Below are 17,073 nucleotides of genomic sequence, written 5' to 3'. Positions count from 1 at the left end.
CGCTACAGCGGCTACAATATTACCTTCCACAGTCAGACAAATGGAAAGGGTTAATACAGGGAAACTATTATTCCACTCTTGGATTAAGAGAGGAAACTAATATTTAGTGCCTGTGGCTCAAGCCGACGGCGCTCTGGCCACGGTGCTGTACAAGCAGCGCCGGATACACACTATTCCTGTTTTGTATTGTGGCACAAATGCGGCAACAATGACTCACTTCCTAACTTGTCGTGGGATCGCTGCCAGTACCGGGATCTACATGCGTGTTATGTGCTTCACACACACATTAGTTTCCATGCAGCCTTAACGGTGCGGACGTTCCGTGACAACGTTCTGGCAACAATGCATTTAATGGTGGAGTAAACCCCCGGCTCCCTTACACATCACCAAACACATCAACAGCGGCCATGCAGGAATCACACATATGGGGGGGGGGGTTACAGTTCCCCGCAGCAGGGTCCTCTTTACAGGAATGTTTAAATCGGTCGTCTACTTTAGCCAGACCTTTACAGTGTGTATGCATTGTAAGAAGCGCTGTGTAAACTGTCGGCGGCTTTCCTCTGTATCACAGGGTACCGTGGCTGCCCGGGATTAATCCCAGCTCAGGGAAGGCAGCACGTGTTCGGAGCGCAGGCCTCAGATTACAGAGCCCAGCTGTTGGAGTGTACACTATCCGCTACAGAAAGGCCCGGCAGGCTCCACAGAGTACAGGGCCGACTCGGCCCTGCGCGCTGTCAAGGTAACACACACAACCCGTGTGTTGACAATAAATAACGGGCTGTCACCGTGCAGACTCCGGTACCTCAGCGCGCTCCCCGTTCGTGTAACTAAACTCCCATAGAGATCGGTGTTTGAAGCCAACGTGGGCCACAATGTGGGCACGCAGAGGAGCTCACACTCCCTCACGTGACCAAAGAGCTAAAAAGCCACTAGCGCGGGCCAGAGCCAGTACCGCAGCCGGCCACCGTCACAGGCCACAGCGGGCCACATGTCACCATCACTAACGTGGGCCACAAAGCGGGCAGGACATGCCACCCACATGGACCACAATCGGCGAGCGATCCATGCCACATGATTCACAAAGGATACCGTGACACCCCTCCGTATAACCGGCCCCGGAGAGGGAAAGGCAATGTCACCCCCCCCCTGCTTACTGTCACAGGAGCAGGGAGGAGAATGCCATCCTAACGGGGCGCATACCGAGTAACAGGAGACTGCCTCGCTCAGTACAACAAACACTTCCCTCCCTTCACTTACCACCGTGTGCGTGTCCTGTATCGTGCCGCTAGCGCCTGTATGCGGGCCCGCTGCAAAGAGAATAAGCCGACTGTACGCGAACGAACCGCTGACTGCTCGCTAGTCACTACAGCCGGCAATCAGACCCGCTAGCGCCCCGCTAGAGAGAGGCGGAGCTACCCCGCCCACCTCTCCCATTCATTGGCAGACCCCGCCCCTCACACGGTTTGTGTTGATTATGCCTGAGAGAAGGGCTTAGTCGCCCAAAAATGTGCCAAAGGATGCCCTCCCTCGCGGCTCCTTGCCACCCGCAACACACAAAACGCGGAACTCATCTATTAAGGGCCAATGGGGCCACTATAGTTTGGGTGGGGGCGCGGCTCTAGCCGCGTGACAGGCCGCTCGCCTCTTTGATACCCGTATGGTAGGAGCGCTGATTGGTGGACATGAGGGCACTGACGTCAATGCATAGCCCCGCCTCCGGGACGAGTGGAAAAGAAGAGAATGAATGATGTAAAGAGGAGAGGTGTAGAAGGAAAGTCAGACAAAGATGGCAAAGCGTGATCTGATAGGCTGGGAAGGGGAAAGTGCGGGCAAATCACATACCGGAATCGGAAGATAGATAAATCGTGGGGGAGGGTGGCAGGCAGATGGGGTATTGAGCAGGAGGGCAGAAGGGTTGGTTACAGTGAGTGAAGCAGGTTTATGAATGTAATGAATCGTATTTGTAAAAAGTTTGAAATGTAGAGCAATCGCCATGGCAACCAAAGTGAACCTTCCAGAGGATTGCACCAGAATTGCCTTGTATCAGTATGGCCAAATAATGAATATTTGCAGTTAATATATAATAAGAAACATAAGAAGTTATGTGGTAAAATACAAATTATGGAGTTTTTGATAGGGAAGCTAACAAATTGTCCCTACTATGGATCCACATTTACCGCTCTGGCCCATATTCATAAAGAACAGAGCTGATGCAGTCATATGTTTAGGTAAAATGGAGTCTGTGGCCAGTTGCCCTTACAGCGACACACACTTACCCTACCACACAAACTCTCCTTCACACAGATGTTTTCAAAACTCTTCAGCCTGATTATCGTGATATGACATCATATCATCTGGCAGACAGAGCACTATGGCAGAGGTTTGTAGGGCCAGGCCTCGCCTTCCCTTCATGTTGGGCCAGTTAGAAGGAAATTAGTGATCTCTCAACACCAGCCCTGCTCCAGCGGCAGAGAATGTTCAGTCCACCTCTGGAGGCCATAGACAGGATGACCACAAATAGTGGAGACAGACACCAATATCTGTGCACGGCCACCATGCTGACCCCCGAAACCCAGGGAGCCTGAGAGTCGAATATCTCACAAAAGTGCTGAGGGATTCACCGGCATCCCAAGGAAGCCCAGCGAGGCTTTAGTCTTTAGTGAATATCCCAAGAAGAAAGTTTCCATCTCTGGCCTATTCAGGAGCTACATTTTACCTGGACAGACCATGAAACTGTGCCCCCTCCAGCTAGACCACCCGAGACAGAGTCCCAAGAAGGGCAGAACTATTGGAACCCGGGGGATTTTAGCCGCCGTCTCCCCTTCTACACAGACGTGTGTTCTGGCAGCGACTCCCCTTGCCATTGGGGATAATTAGGGGTCGATTCTTGTATAGGGGCGTAGCTGGCATAGCCTCCATTGCATCCTGTTCCTAGGGGCCACATCTTCTAAAGAGGTGGAGCTACAGGGTATGACATCACATCCTGGCACTCAGTCAATAAGGATGGTGGCTGTGGAGTTGGGAACTGCCCTGGGTCATACCTAGGGCAACTTCAAAGGTAACTTTATTGCCACTCTTACATCCATAATGACATCACCGAGTCACCATTTAAAAAAAACAAGACTTTGTCTTCTATAATTTCTGCAGAAAAACTGTATGTTTACGGCTGTTTTAGCACTGAATATTATTTTGTATACATGTCGAAAACGCTTGTGACTTCCTGTTTTGGAAGACAACATGAGAAAAAAAGAATTGCAAAATGTTTTCTTGTTACCAAAGGGACCTTTTAACTACTCAATCATGAAACATTCCTCGTGGTAGAACATTGGCCCTAACTTTCCCTTAGGGGACGGTAATCGAAGCTCTGGGTGGCTAGACTGGTTCCTCCACACACCTTCACAGTCACGAGCTTCTGGACGGCTCCCGGTGACATTGAACTGCATTGATGATATTATGGTGAAGATCTTCCCGTAATTAATGAATGTTGAAATAACGCCACTGATCACCTAGCAACCAGCATTGACTACTGGAGGAGCGGATATGCTAATTTATTGGTAAGAAGATCCGGAAGTGTGAGAATTCTAATGTCCATGCTACAGGAAAGACACAGGATCCCTCTCTTCACCCCATATACATATATATATATATATATATATATACCGTATTTTTCGCTCCATAAGACGCAGTTTTTTTCCTCCCAAAGTAGGATGAAAAATCAGCCGCGTCTTATGGAGCGAAGATGCAGGCAGGGAGGGGGCAACGATATACCGTATTTATCGGCGTATAACACGCACTTTTTTAACTAAAATCCGGAGCTTAAACCCTACCTGCGTGTTATACGCCGATAAATCCGGGGTCGCAACTGAGGCAGGCGGCGGCGGCGGCGGCCGCCAGCAGAGGAGTCCTGGATTTCTGCCAGTCAGGGGGGCCCAAGGGGTGCCGAGCGGTTGCTGAAGACAACCGCTCGGCAACTCTCGGGCCCCCCTGCCTGACAGATATACAGGAATCCTTTGCTGGCGGCGGCCGCCGCCACTGCCGCCTGCCTCAGCGCTTCAACTCCTGTGTTGGAAGCGTTTGTCTCGGGTGCCGGCGCTTTACGCTGGGCGCCGGCATATGACGTCAGACGCCGGCGCTCAGCAGTGAAGCGCCGGCACCCGAGACAAACGCCTCACGCTTCCAACACAGGAGTTTAAGGTAAGTGACCGGGGCGGGGGGGGAGATCCTGAGAAGGGGGGGTTAGGGAGTTAGAGGGGAGATCCTGAGAAGGGGGGGTTAGGGAGTTAGAGGGGAGATACTGAGAAGGGGGGTTAGGGAGGGAGGTCTTACTGTGTGTGTCTTACTGTGTTTGTGTGTGTGTCTTACTGTGTGTGTGTGTGTCTTACTGTGTGTGTCTGTGTGTGTCTTACTGTGTCTGTGTGTGTCTTACTGTGTCTGTGTGTGTCTTACTGTGTGTGTCTTACTGTGTTCATAGCTTATTCAGTTATTGTAATAAATATTTTAGCCCATTTTTTAGCTCAAAATATTTTTTCCTTTTTTTTCTCCTCTAAAATCTAGGTGCGTCTTATCAGCAGGTGCGTCTTATAGAGCGAAAAATACGGTATATTATTATATATAACCCTATAGCTATATAATGTTGCGCATTGTTATTCTATGTACGTATTCAACGATATGATATGATATGAGTTATGTTTTTGCTTGAAACTGGGTAATAATTAATAGAAGCTGCGTTATAAAGAAAAAGTGAGTTTTATTGATGCCTGTTATCTAAATTAGGGTATTTACAGGGAGGGGCTGTATGGAGCAAAAAGGGAAGCTATAAAAAAGAGATTATAGGGCAAAAATAGCAGGGTTACAGGGAGGGATTAGATTAATGATGTGGAATTGTTATTCTGGGCAATAAAACGAGATAAGAGGTGGATATAGTAAATGAATCGACGGAAGAGATAGTCTGACTGATATTAATAAGTGATAGGGATTATCAAACAGCGTTGTATAACGAAGCACCCAACAGAAAGCAACGACGACCCTAAAAAAAGTTTGGAATATGTGTTCCTATGTTGTTATAAAACCTAATAAAACTTTGATTTACAAGAAGAAAAAAAAAAGTTTGGAATAAGAAATCTATTTTTATGCAGAATATTTTTTCGTTACCACTATAAATATCCTGGGTAGCTGGATATATTGCATGCCCAACTTCGCACAGAGCAAAAATGCAACCGTGATTTAATAAAGTGACGCAAAGCGGTCTTATCACCATAGCTACCAAAGGAATGGTCCAATTAGCAGGAACATTCCTTCAGCTGCTATGTTGAGACAGTTGCTTGTCAAGCTCTGCACCAGAATCCCTTTTAGAAATAACTCCCAATGGGATCAGGCTATACGCATATCATTCATTCACATCCCGCTGCAGCATTTTCATTCCCAGATACGAATAGTAATCATAATAATAGTACAAGGGATGGACCTTCCCATTGGTTGGTCGTGTATTGGTGGAGCTTTCGATGAGTGCCTGCAGTGTCCAGGGCCTTACAGCATTTATTTTTTTGGAAGAAAAATTGTTTATTGCTAACATCTTAAAGGCTGTCATATGGGTGTACATACTTATTATTATTAATATATTTTATTTATATAGCGCTAACAATCTACGCAGCTCTTAACACAATACATATATTCAAGACGAGAATTGACAGACTAAGACAAACCGATACATACGCAAGTTTACAATCTACATGCTTCATATTTAATAACACACTTAAATTTTGCAATATTTCTGATTCCTTCTAGATACACGCTTAGTACCTATTTCTCCCCACCTTCTACTCAATTTTTCCTCTCCATCCTTTCCAGTCTCTTCCCTCTAATAAACTCAATCCCTTTCTTCCCAAAATCTCTTCAGCCATTGTATGATAAGGGATGCTGGGCAGATGCTTTAGGCCCCCTGAGCTCGGGAGGCCATAGTTTCTTTAAAGAAAAAATCCAGCCACATTGCAGTAGTAGCCATCCACGGTTCTGTAGTTAGAAGGCTCATAGTATCAAAGGGGCAACACCACGTGGAGCCAGTTATCTGGTGGGTAAATGTGAGCAAGTGTGTGACAAGGCAGCCTCAAAAGCCATGTGCATAGGGGCCCCAGAAAGTGGATTCCTCCAAAACGCCCTAACCCCACTTTCCTGCTGCTTCTGTGGCAGTCCGCCTCTGGAGGGCACCAACAGGATGGCGGACACCACAATGGTGGTTCAGTCACCAGTATCTGTGTATGGACGGTTTGCCGATCCCTGCAACTCATGTATACACCAAAAACACGAGAATTAAAATCATATTCCACTTTTTATTTATGCGTTGATTTTACATGGCCGTCTGAATGCATTCCCTTTATAATTGGCTATTTGGCAGGTTTTTATTGCTGCAGTTCAACAAAAGAATTCACAATATTCATGATATTAATAAAGTTACCTTTTTTTCCATCCCATATATGTTACAGTTTATGTGTTACTTTGTGTGCTATTTTATATTGATCCCTGCATTCTTTTCTGGTTGCCGGATAAAATTACGCTGACTCCTAAAATATTCCGTCTGGCTTCTAAATGCTATATTTATCCAGCTCTGGTTCGTACAGGAAAAAAATGGACACTTGTGAGCTTTGATACCGTAGGCTGATTAGTTGGAAAAGCTTGAAGGTATTTTCGGCAAATCATCAGGGCCAGACTAGAGGTGACAAGATAGCCCTGGCACTTTAAGGCCAGCGGCCGCCTGATGACGTCTCTGTGCGGCCGACGGTGGGATAAGAGCAGCTGCACGTTACATTTTAATTCTCATGCACCATGCGGCCAGGAATATCTAGGTGCAGCACCCGAGCTGCCTTTGGAGAAGATCGGGTGAAATTTTCCTTGTAAGTGTTACTTAGTCATTAAAGGCTGAGTCGTGTAAAGCCATTACAATGTCATAGCATGAAAATTCTCTGCACTTTAACACAAATCCATTTAAAAGAATGCATGGCACTGCTTTTGTTATGTAGACTATAGCATAAACAAAGAAGAAAGAGATTATCCCTCATTGTCCTTGGAATAGCGTGCAGTATCTCTGTTGACCATGATATGACGTCCCATCTGCAGATACTGCGTGATAGTCCATGTGGTTGATAATGCGATCAATTTAATAACAGGGTAAATTCCACGAATCAGTCAGTGACCTTGTGATCTCTTTCTTGTTTTTACTCCAAATGACTCACATTTTACTAAAGTTTCTCTGTCCGTCGTATTCACAAAGTTCTGTTTCTCTATACATTAATGTGTTTGCCCTATCTTTCTTACATAGGATCAGTGTACAGAAGACAGGTAGACTGAAGGGTGTCTGGCTGTCGCTGTCCTCATAGTGAAAGATGGCTACAACGTGGGTAGTACATCAGTCAGAATGCTAAAGAACACACGCTTTTTTGGGAAGCGGCATCGTTACCTTTGGAGGGGGAGTTGACATACAACACGTACATATTAACACAGTTAACACCTAACATAATGGCAGATGGATTACACAGACAACACAGACGCCAGACTATTCTCATCGCACAAACAACGTTAAATACACAAACAGTGGTAAAGGGATTAATGAAGTTAACACATAATCAAATGCAGACTAGATAATGAGACATACATACAAATGGAAACGAGAGGTGACAACACAAAATATCACAACTTAACCTCTGCAAGTCAATGTAAAACTGCAGTCCCAATCATTTTCCTGTAGCAGGGGACCTGCATCTGTTACAGTATATGCTTTGTGGTTTTCGCTGTCATTATACATGAGCTGACATGTTGTAGAGCAGAAATGCTTTGATTTGCTACACCGCCCAAACACACATGTAATACCTTTGTGATTGAGTGATGGATGACAGTGTCAAATTCCCTTAGCAGTTACAGGCAGCCTTCCGTTTACTTTCCATATGTGCATACCAGGAAACCTCTGAGCACCGGTTACCGGGAGCCTTTCCTTGCGGGACGTGGCCAGGACTGCCCGCTGACATCATTGATCCCTTCCTGATGACATTGGGGCATTCCCAATGATGTTGGATGCGTTCCCACTGATGTCAGTGGGCGTTCCCGTGAACATGGCGGGAAACGCCCCCATTTAAAGGGGAAATGGGTAGGAAGGGGGGCGTGTCAAGACCACATGACCCGAAGGATTCGGGTGTTGCCCTGGAGGACAGTAGAAGCGGTGTTTCACCCAGAGTTCTCCGCAGGGCCGGCCCAAGACAAAATGCCGCCTGGGGCGAAGTTTAAAATGCCGCCCCCCCCATTATCTACCCTTCCTCTCCCTCCGTCCCTGCCGCCCCCCAATTATCTACCCTTCCTCTCCCTCCCTATTATCCCCCCTTGTACTTACCTTTCAGCAGTCCTGCGGCGAGTCTCCCTGTTCGGTCTCGGTGCCGGCTTGTAATGCTGAGCACCGGAAATGACGTCATCTTCCGGCGCTCAGCATTACAAGCCGGCACCGAGACGAAACAGGGAGACTCGCCGCAGAGGAGAGAGGGGCGCAGAGCGGGTACTGACAACTTGGTAAGCGAAAACCACTTGGCGCCCCTCTCTCTTCTGCTTTAAAAATAAAAAAGGGCTTGAGGCGGCAAAGTACTGCCCCTTCAAAAGTGCCGCCTGGAGCAGTTGCCCCACTCGGCTCCATTGTCGGGCCGGCCCTGGTTCTCCGGGTCAAACCCGGAGAGTTCCCAGGTATGATTATGCGTATGTTCCTATATTTCACTTAAAGAGGAACTGTCATCTTCACAGCTTTTAGCATAACTAAATTCATTTAATTGATTGGATTGGCTCTTTAAACATTGTTTGTGAAACACTTGCTTTAAGAGAAACTCTTAAAGCAAGGAGGGCAATAGATATGACCAAATATTTAGGGCCCGCATGCCACACCAGGGGCATAAATAGAAACCACATGGCCCTGAGGTGAAAATTGCTCTGGGGCACCCCAACTTCAAAAGCCCCAAAATGTCCCACAGTGCCACCTTAGCCCCAAACAGCTTGTCTGTGTCACCTGGCTGTGCCCCCTAAATAGCCTTCCTGTGCCATATCTTCCCCCTAAATAACCTGCCTGTGTCATTTGTGCTCCCAAACACCTATGTATTCATTCACTCACTCATACTTTCATCCTGATATCTACCCCAGCCACTTCACAAAAGAAAATTTACAGAAATTATAGATCATATTTTATTTATATTGCCACCTAGCTATCCCATATGGCACTTAATGGTTTTTTTTTGTTACGGGTGCTTCATCAGCATTCAGGTGTTACTGCTCATTACGATGATGAGGTCCTAAGCTTTCACACTGCGGAACTGGATTCCTGAACCATTCTTTGGCTATTCAGGTCCTCTTTTGTTCATCATATCCCTCCTGAAGGAGAAGGCGCTTACTTGGGCCATTCGGATGTAATTATTTTGCTGCATACTAAGAAAGCTGTGCCTGCTTGGCACAGTCCTCCATAGTATAAATGGGCTAGTTGGGGAGATCAGAGATCTCCCTTGTAGATGACCCATTGAGCAGTAGCACACCACCACCCTCTTGGACCTGCCTCCCTAGGCCACAATATGTAGCTGTTACATACATAAAAACATCCCCCAAAGTCCCCAAGAGTGATCCTGTAATTATACTGAGTGGAACTACAGGCCATTGATTATGTATGGAACTTCTTGTCAGTCCGCTTTTAATATGTAGAGTCATCCTTAAATCCAAGCTACAGTATCTTCTGTACTGTAAAGAACCTAAGGGGCACTGCAGGGTTCCGAATGATACTTAGTTTCAACTCGGCTACGGTTGGGTCCATGCTGTCAGAATGGCACAAGATTTAAATGCTAAACCTCCCTTTTAAATATTAATAAACCCTGGCACACCCTTGACTACATTTTCAATATTTCTTTCTGTATTATCTATGCTGTATATGACGGCTGGCTCTCAGCTGACCCCGATTCTCCTCTGGCATGTGATGCAAAAACTATCAGTAAGATTCCATTAGCCACAAAGTACTCCGTGGCTAACCCCATGGGGAACAGGGGCTGTTGTAGGTAAATACAATGTCGCCTTCATATGATGTTGTGATATGTGCACATATGAACCAGTTCTTTACAATTTTGCTTTGAGTGAAAGTCTGGTTTACAACAATATGGACTTATATCGCCTTTATCAATGCCTTATCTTTTTCCTAGCTCTCTAGCTGTTCTCTTGACTTGACTTCAATTATGATTAAGAGAATTTGGCTAATGGGGTTGGAGTTACAGTTTCTCCTAGCTACTTCTTCTACAAGTAAGGAAAGAGCTTACCAACTTATACTCATGTGGCTGCCCTTGCCCTTAATGTTTTGTCAACTGACCGTCTCTAAACACCAGTACCTACGGACAACCTTGTCACACATACCGTATTGGCTCGGATATAGGCCGCCCCCGTATATAGGCCGCACCCTAAAAGTTTGGTGCTTTTTTAAAGAAAAAAAAAAAGTTTTTTTCTTTAAAAAAGCACCAAAAAAACATGCTGCCACTCTGTCTCCCCCCCCCCGAGATATGCTGCCACTGTCCTCCCTCCCCGAGATATGCTACCACTGTCCTCCCCCCAAGATATGCTACCACTGTCCCCCACCCCCGGAATATGCTGCCACTGTCCTCCTCTGCCCCCCCCCCGACTTACCGGAGCAGACTCCCGGGTGTCTTGCGGGGCCGGCGGGGAACATCTACGCAATACGCGTATACAACTTCTGGTGCCGGCACTCAGCGGATGTGCCGGCACCGGAAGTTGTATACGCTCCGGTAAGTCGGGGGGGGATGCAGAGGTAAAACGCATCGTCAGACAACCTCCCGTGCCGGGACCCCCCCCCCCCCGTGGGAAGTGCTGGCAGGGGAGGCTGTCTCAGCGTATCGGGGAGTAGGATGCAGGTCCCCTGCACCGCTGCGGGGGATCTGTATCCTAACCCCGCTGCCTGCCCGGCGCCCGGGACTGCATGTCCCGGGCGTCGGGCGCTAGACCCCGAATATAGGCCGCACCCCCACTTTAGTTTTCGAATGCCAAGCAAACAATCATTCTCATTTGAGATAGATTGCGCAATGACCATAATTCTGTACTACAGCTGTGTTGTCCATCAGATGGCCACCAGGTCTGACTGCCAAGAGTTCATGGCAAACTGTTAGCATGCCCCAAACCTAAGCAAATCCATGATACAGCTTACCCAGGCTGTAGATATTTAGTTTAGTATATAGTAAAGTTTAGTTTAGTAACAGTTAATTACATCCTATCTGAAATTACACTCATATAATCTGACAATAAAAAAATAATAAAACACATAATTTACAAATTGTATCCGTTCCTTTAGAGGTTACTCCTTCACATATCTGGAAATCTGCCTAGGAGTTAGGCAGATTAAATAAATTAAAATACACTTGATTTTTACAGCATATACATATACAACCTCACAGAATTTATACTTGGCTTTATAACATCTAATGATACTAATTAGGATCTCTTGAATCAGTGAAGTAATTTACAACCCTACTGGTTCCAGAGAACGTTGCACTTTGCGGATGGGTTGACTTTTAATGAGTAAGCATATCATTGAATGAACTGATGTCAAAGATGGCTGCATGGTCCATGAGCCTGAACTATGTAGCCGCTTGGGAGCCATGCTACATGAAAACTTGTTGAACTCTTTAATGCTAAACAAGACATTGAATGAAGACAGTTTCAACATTTCTGATATCTCAGATCACTTTGAGGTCCAAGTGTGTGCTGTATCTAATGTAGAGCTGAGATCAAGGAAGAGCATCGAGCATCTCAGTAATAGGTAGGTTAAGGATCTTGAACTTCAACTCTATATAGATTATTTTAAAAGGGCTTTGCACCCTTCACTTACACTGCACCCTTCTATTACTTGAGATTTAACTCATCTGAGGAATTTGGATACCAATTCTCCAATAGGCTCCCTAACAGTGAAACAGATAACGATAACTGATACATTCAAAATTAGAATAAAGACACAACCACGGACTACGGGCTGGTACTTGTTGATACCTGGCAAATGCCCAGTGGCACTGCATACTTTGCTTTAGTAGATTAAGCAGATTCATTGTTTGGTGTGTTGGCACTGACTGGATACCAGTGGCCGCATGCAGCAAGAGCATAACAATGTAGCAGTCATAAGTATCCAGCAAGCGGGGGCACATTCATCATTTATCAATTTTAATCCCCCATATGGCCCTGATTAGGCGATCATACAAATGGTTCTTCGATGGTAGAGAATTTGTACCGTATATTGAATCTCAGAAAGCTATCCTGAATCTATGACTGATTAAGGTCTGAGTCTTTACATCAGGAAAAATGGGCAGACTAGATGGCTGAATGCTTCTTATCTGCCCTTTAATTCTATGTTTCTATGGTGTTGGGATTGGTTGAGAAAATATTCTAAAACATTCCAGCGTCAGAGCCTACGAGTATTTGGAGTCTCACAGAGTCAGATGCGGAGGGTTCTAAATCCTGGAATTTGCTAATCACACTGGCAAGTTAGTGCAAGCACCGGAGGAGGGTTATATGCTGTCACCCACTTCAGTTCTGACATGACAGAAGAGAAAGAAGGACCTTCTGATGCAGGGATCGGAAAGAGAGAAAGGCTTAATGCTGCTGTTCCACTTATTTTGCAGACGCTAACTCTTGTAACTAAATGCTACATCGAAACACCTTTCCTAGTACTGGTGAATGCCCAATCACTTCTCAGAAATAATTATTAAACACTGAACATTTGCTACATTCATTATATCTGCAGAGAGCACTTGTCACTTATACACTGTTACTGTTACCATAGAAATGGAAGAACTTTTCTTAACAGTTTCTGTGTTGTTTTTATGTCATTAACCTTTGAGAGGAAGATTAGGATGACAAATTTGCTAAGGGTGATTTGCTTCAAACGTGTCATGTCCTTACCTGCTAGGACCTCGGCCCAGTACTATCCGTAGAGACAGGGCCAGCGCCACCTATAGGCAAAGTAGGGGACGCCGGCAGCCACGCAGCCTGCAGCCACGAACCGCCGGCCACAGTCATTCATCAGAAGCGCGGCCGCGGCTTGCGGTCACTTGATGGGAGGCAGGCAGCTGCGCAGGCAGTGCAGGCTGCAGCCGCGAGTCGCTGGCTGCAGTCATTCAGTAAGTGGCAAAAGGGGAGGGGCTTGTGGGGGTGGAGCCAGGGGCGACAAAATTATGTTTTGCCTAGGGTGGCAAGAATCCTTGCACCAGCCCTGCGTACAGATTCTATTATTATACCAGTTTGGGGTATTATACTATGTAAATCATAGAATATTCTTTTCATTTGTTTGTGATCCCAGCAAAGAAATAAAATGAGCGTTACTGCCCCTTTAAACAATCAAATGGTGCCCAATCCTGCATTACCAATGCTGGCAAGGCCCAAACTGGCCACCTGGCACACAGCATGAGTGACCCCCATAATTAACACACATAGATACTAACACGCAAACTTGTTCTAACATCCACTCACTCTAACACCGTATACTTGCATATACACTCATTCTTTCTCCTCCTTCTCTTCATCTCCCAGCTACACTAACCCTAGGTTTACCCCTTACAGTCCAACATCATACACTGACACACACACACACGCACTCACGGTGGCCACTTCAGCTCAACCCTGCGGCCAAGCAGAAGGGCCCAACATCCATGTTTTTTTGGTGAGAGAGCAGGGAGGGTGCCCCCCACCGCTCGGTGAGCCCTGGTCGCCCTGGCCACTGGCCTTAAAGTGCCAGGGCCACCTTGCGATCCCAGTCTGGCTCTGATTGTACCTGTCTCTGTTAAATCCCAAGACCGTGTATGTTTTTTTCCTATGGGTACCTAAATGTAAATACAGATATTGGGATATGAAAAAATGAAGACAATATATTATATAACAGTAAATTCTGGCTGAAATACATTTATATAATATTTGGAAAGGTTTCTATTATTGCAAGTACATAAACCTTACCCAGCATTTAAAAAAAAAAAAAACAGCTGCAATTAAAGGCAACATTCACCTCTAGGTTAATAAAACCATGCTAGTTACTAAGAGTAAACACTATAAAGGTCTGGAAACATTCACTGGCAAGGCAAATGTGGACAGCAGAGTCTGATTTCCAAGTTTCTTCTAATGACCCTTTTTAAAAATGAGTGTTTGGTTGCAAGTGTTTGGTTCCTATGCTTTGCCGTGAGGGTGGTGGATAGGTAGAACAGCCTCTCAGAAGAAGTGGTAGAGGTTTACACAGTAAGGGAATTCAAACATGCATGGTATAGGCATATGGTCATGATGAATGTAAGATGATCCCAAGGACTGATTAAGGTTTGGGTTTTTAGAGCAGGAGAAAATTGGCAGACTAGGCGGGACAAATGGTTCTTGTCTACCTTCACATTCTATGCTTCTATGTGCAGTTTGAGTGATCAAGATATTGGGCTGCGCAGGTTTCACCCAAATTTTACTCAAATACCAAATACATATACAGTGTAGGGAGCAGTGAAACTTGAGATCTGAATGCACAGATCTCACACTCCCTTTTTGGTAGGATAGAAGGAGATTCATGCTCCTCTAGTGGCAGGCAGGAGGAGAACAGATGTCAGGTTCCCACCACAGGACCAAGGTAAGAGATTGGGAGAAAGGGAGAGATAGATAGTATAGAATAGATAGTAAAAAAGTGGAGAAATATATAGGGGAGATATAATGAAGGGGAGAGAGAAACGGGAGAGATGGGATAGATAATGAGAAAGGAGAGATAGGGAGAAATAAAGAAAAAGAAGAGAAATGGAAGAAATAATAAGACAGGGATCAAAGAAAAGGGGAGATAAAAGGAGGTAACCAGCAGATGGACAGAAAGAGAAATAATGAAAAAGAGAAGTGATAATGAGATGGGGAAAATTATAAGAAATGAGAGAGAGATTGTGTTTGTATGTATGTGTGTGTGGGCTGACATTTGTAAGTGTAGGGTTTTTGTGTGTGTTCTGACAATGTATCCATTACTGTTACTGCTTCTGGCCTAAAGGGTTAGAATGAATAAAGGGTTCACCTGGCCTAGACTGAGAGGAGACCACTGTGGTTGCATAGTGGGTGCTGGGTAAATATTATTAATTAAATGAGAGCAAATCCCAAGTCTTGTGGGTGAAGTCTGTCTCTTAGTCAAGTCCTAAGTGTGCAATCTGGGTAGCAGGGCTGGCCTGTGGGGTGCGTGACCTGTGATCTATGCCTTTTATTTAGGGTTTCAATGCATTATTTATACCTTCAATGCTGAGCTTGCATGTGATTTTTCAGTTGATCTATACATACAAGGCAGGGTTTGTGTGTTATTTATTCAATCTACCTGCAAATACAGTGTGGCAAGGGAATCCTAGAAAGGAAGGGGGAGAGTACAGTCTTCAGGGATCTGCTTCTAGCCAGCGCTCTCTTCTCGGTGTCCTGTGTGGTCACTTGGTGCCAGCCAGCGATGGCAAGAGAGACAGACACTGACTGCCATGAAACTTTGAAAACATGGGAAGAAGGGCCGGATGTGGGTTACAAGACGGGTTTGACAGCTCGTGGACAGTGCACAATGCTGCTGACGTTCAGGGAATTACAGCAGTGCAAGCGGCACTAACACCATTCCTCCCAACATTTTCAATGGCAGTCAAACCCAGAGAGTTCCCAATTATGCATATTAGTGGACTGTCAGAAATGAAAGCTATACATCAGCCATACGTTATATAGGTCCGGCAATGGTAAAGTGAAAGAGCTGAAACGAAAACGCTCCCGAAATGCTCCCCTTAGTAAATACACTCCATTCTCATAGGACTTCCAAGACATACCTTTAAACGTCTGCCTATATATCAGCCACATCTCACCCACTTTATTCTAAAACCCCACCCAATATATGATGGGGGGAAAGGGGATCCTTCAAGAAAAGTTACTGAGCACAGAAATATTAATACAATAGTTTTTCCTACCTACACTTGCATTTGAAAAGTATTGTATTCATTATTACACCGCTGTAGTTATACCATTAGATGTTGACTTTTTAACAATCTCATACCGTGAAGGAATTTAAACATGCGTGGGAGAGGCATAAAAGTATCCTAAACATAACACAAGACCAAGGACAAACTAAGGTGTGAAGCTTTTAAAGCAGCATGAAATGGGCAGATGAGATCTGTTTCGATAACAAGTGTATAATCTATATAGTTTATAGAATTTAACTGCAGCAGTCTACAGAATAACGTAAATGGTACTTGCATGAAACAAAATAAATAGGTGATAAAGTCACTATATATATATATATATATATATATATATATATATATATATACCTATCAATAATATGAACAAAAGACACAAGTTAAAGTGGAACATTTATACTCTTTAGTTACTGTGTGTATATCTATATGTGTATATATATATATATATTCAGTTATGATAGTAATTGAAGGATATAAATGTTCGACTTTAACTTTTGTTCATATTATTGTATTATTGATAATTTTGGTACAATGAAATGTGGAAAGCTGCAGCTGTATTCTTTGAACACTGGGGGGCAGCAAAGTACCTTCTAATCTTAATCTTAGTGTTAAGAGTCTGAGTCTTTGAAACAAGTTGATGCCTGTTATTGGCCAACATAGAAAAATATATAACATATAACATATAATGTGTAATGTATCGTGACATTTTTTACTGGAGGCGGCATTGGTTTTAGTAACGTGACACTGTATTTTGGATGACTTTCTATGCTCAAACACCACTCTGAGCTGATTCTTTAATGGGATACTAATGAAGTCTCTGTCTCCATAAGCTTTCATTACTCAGTGTCCAGCTGGGCGATTAGAACTGAGCCGTTCTATTGTTTACCGCATGCAGTATGATAAGAAGTCAGGGCGTTTGTCTCGTAGACCGTGCTGAGGCAATTAGCTAGAACCAGAACAAACACGTGACTGATACGGAGCTGCCTGAAAACATTGTTATTCAAAAAACAAAACTGTTTACAAAAATTAAACAGCTCAATATTTTGCAAATCTCATTTTAATCTGATACTAGGAGTTCCCCTTT

This window comes from Sceloporus occidentalis, unplaced genomic scaffold (assembly GCF_023333645.1).
Source record: "Sceloporus occidentalis isolate IW3139 unplaced genomic scaffold, rSceOcc1.0.p SCAF_26, whole genome shotgun sequence".
Lineage (NCBI taxonomy): Eukaryota > Metazoa > Chordata > Lepidosauria > Squamata > Phrynosomatidae > Sceloporus > Sceloporus occidentalis.
The sequence above is the reverse complement of the archived record's forward strand: the minus strand, read 5'-3'. Positions refer to the sequence as shown.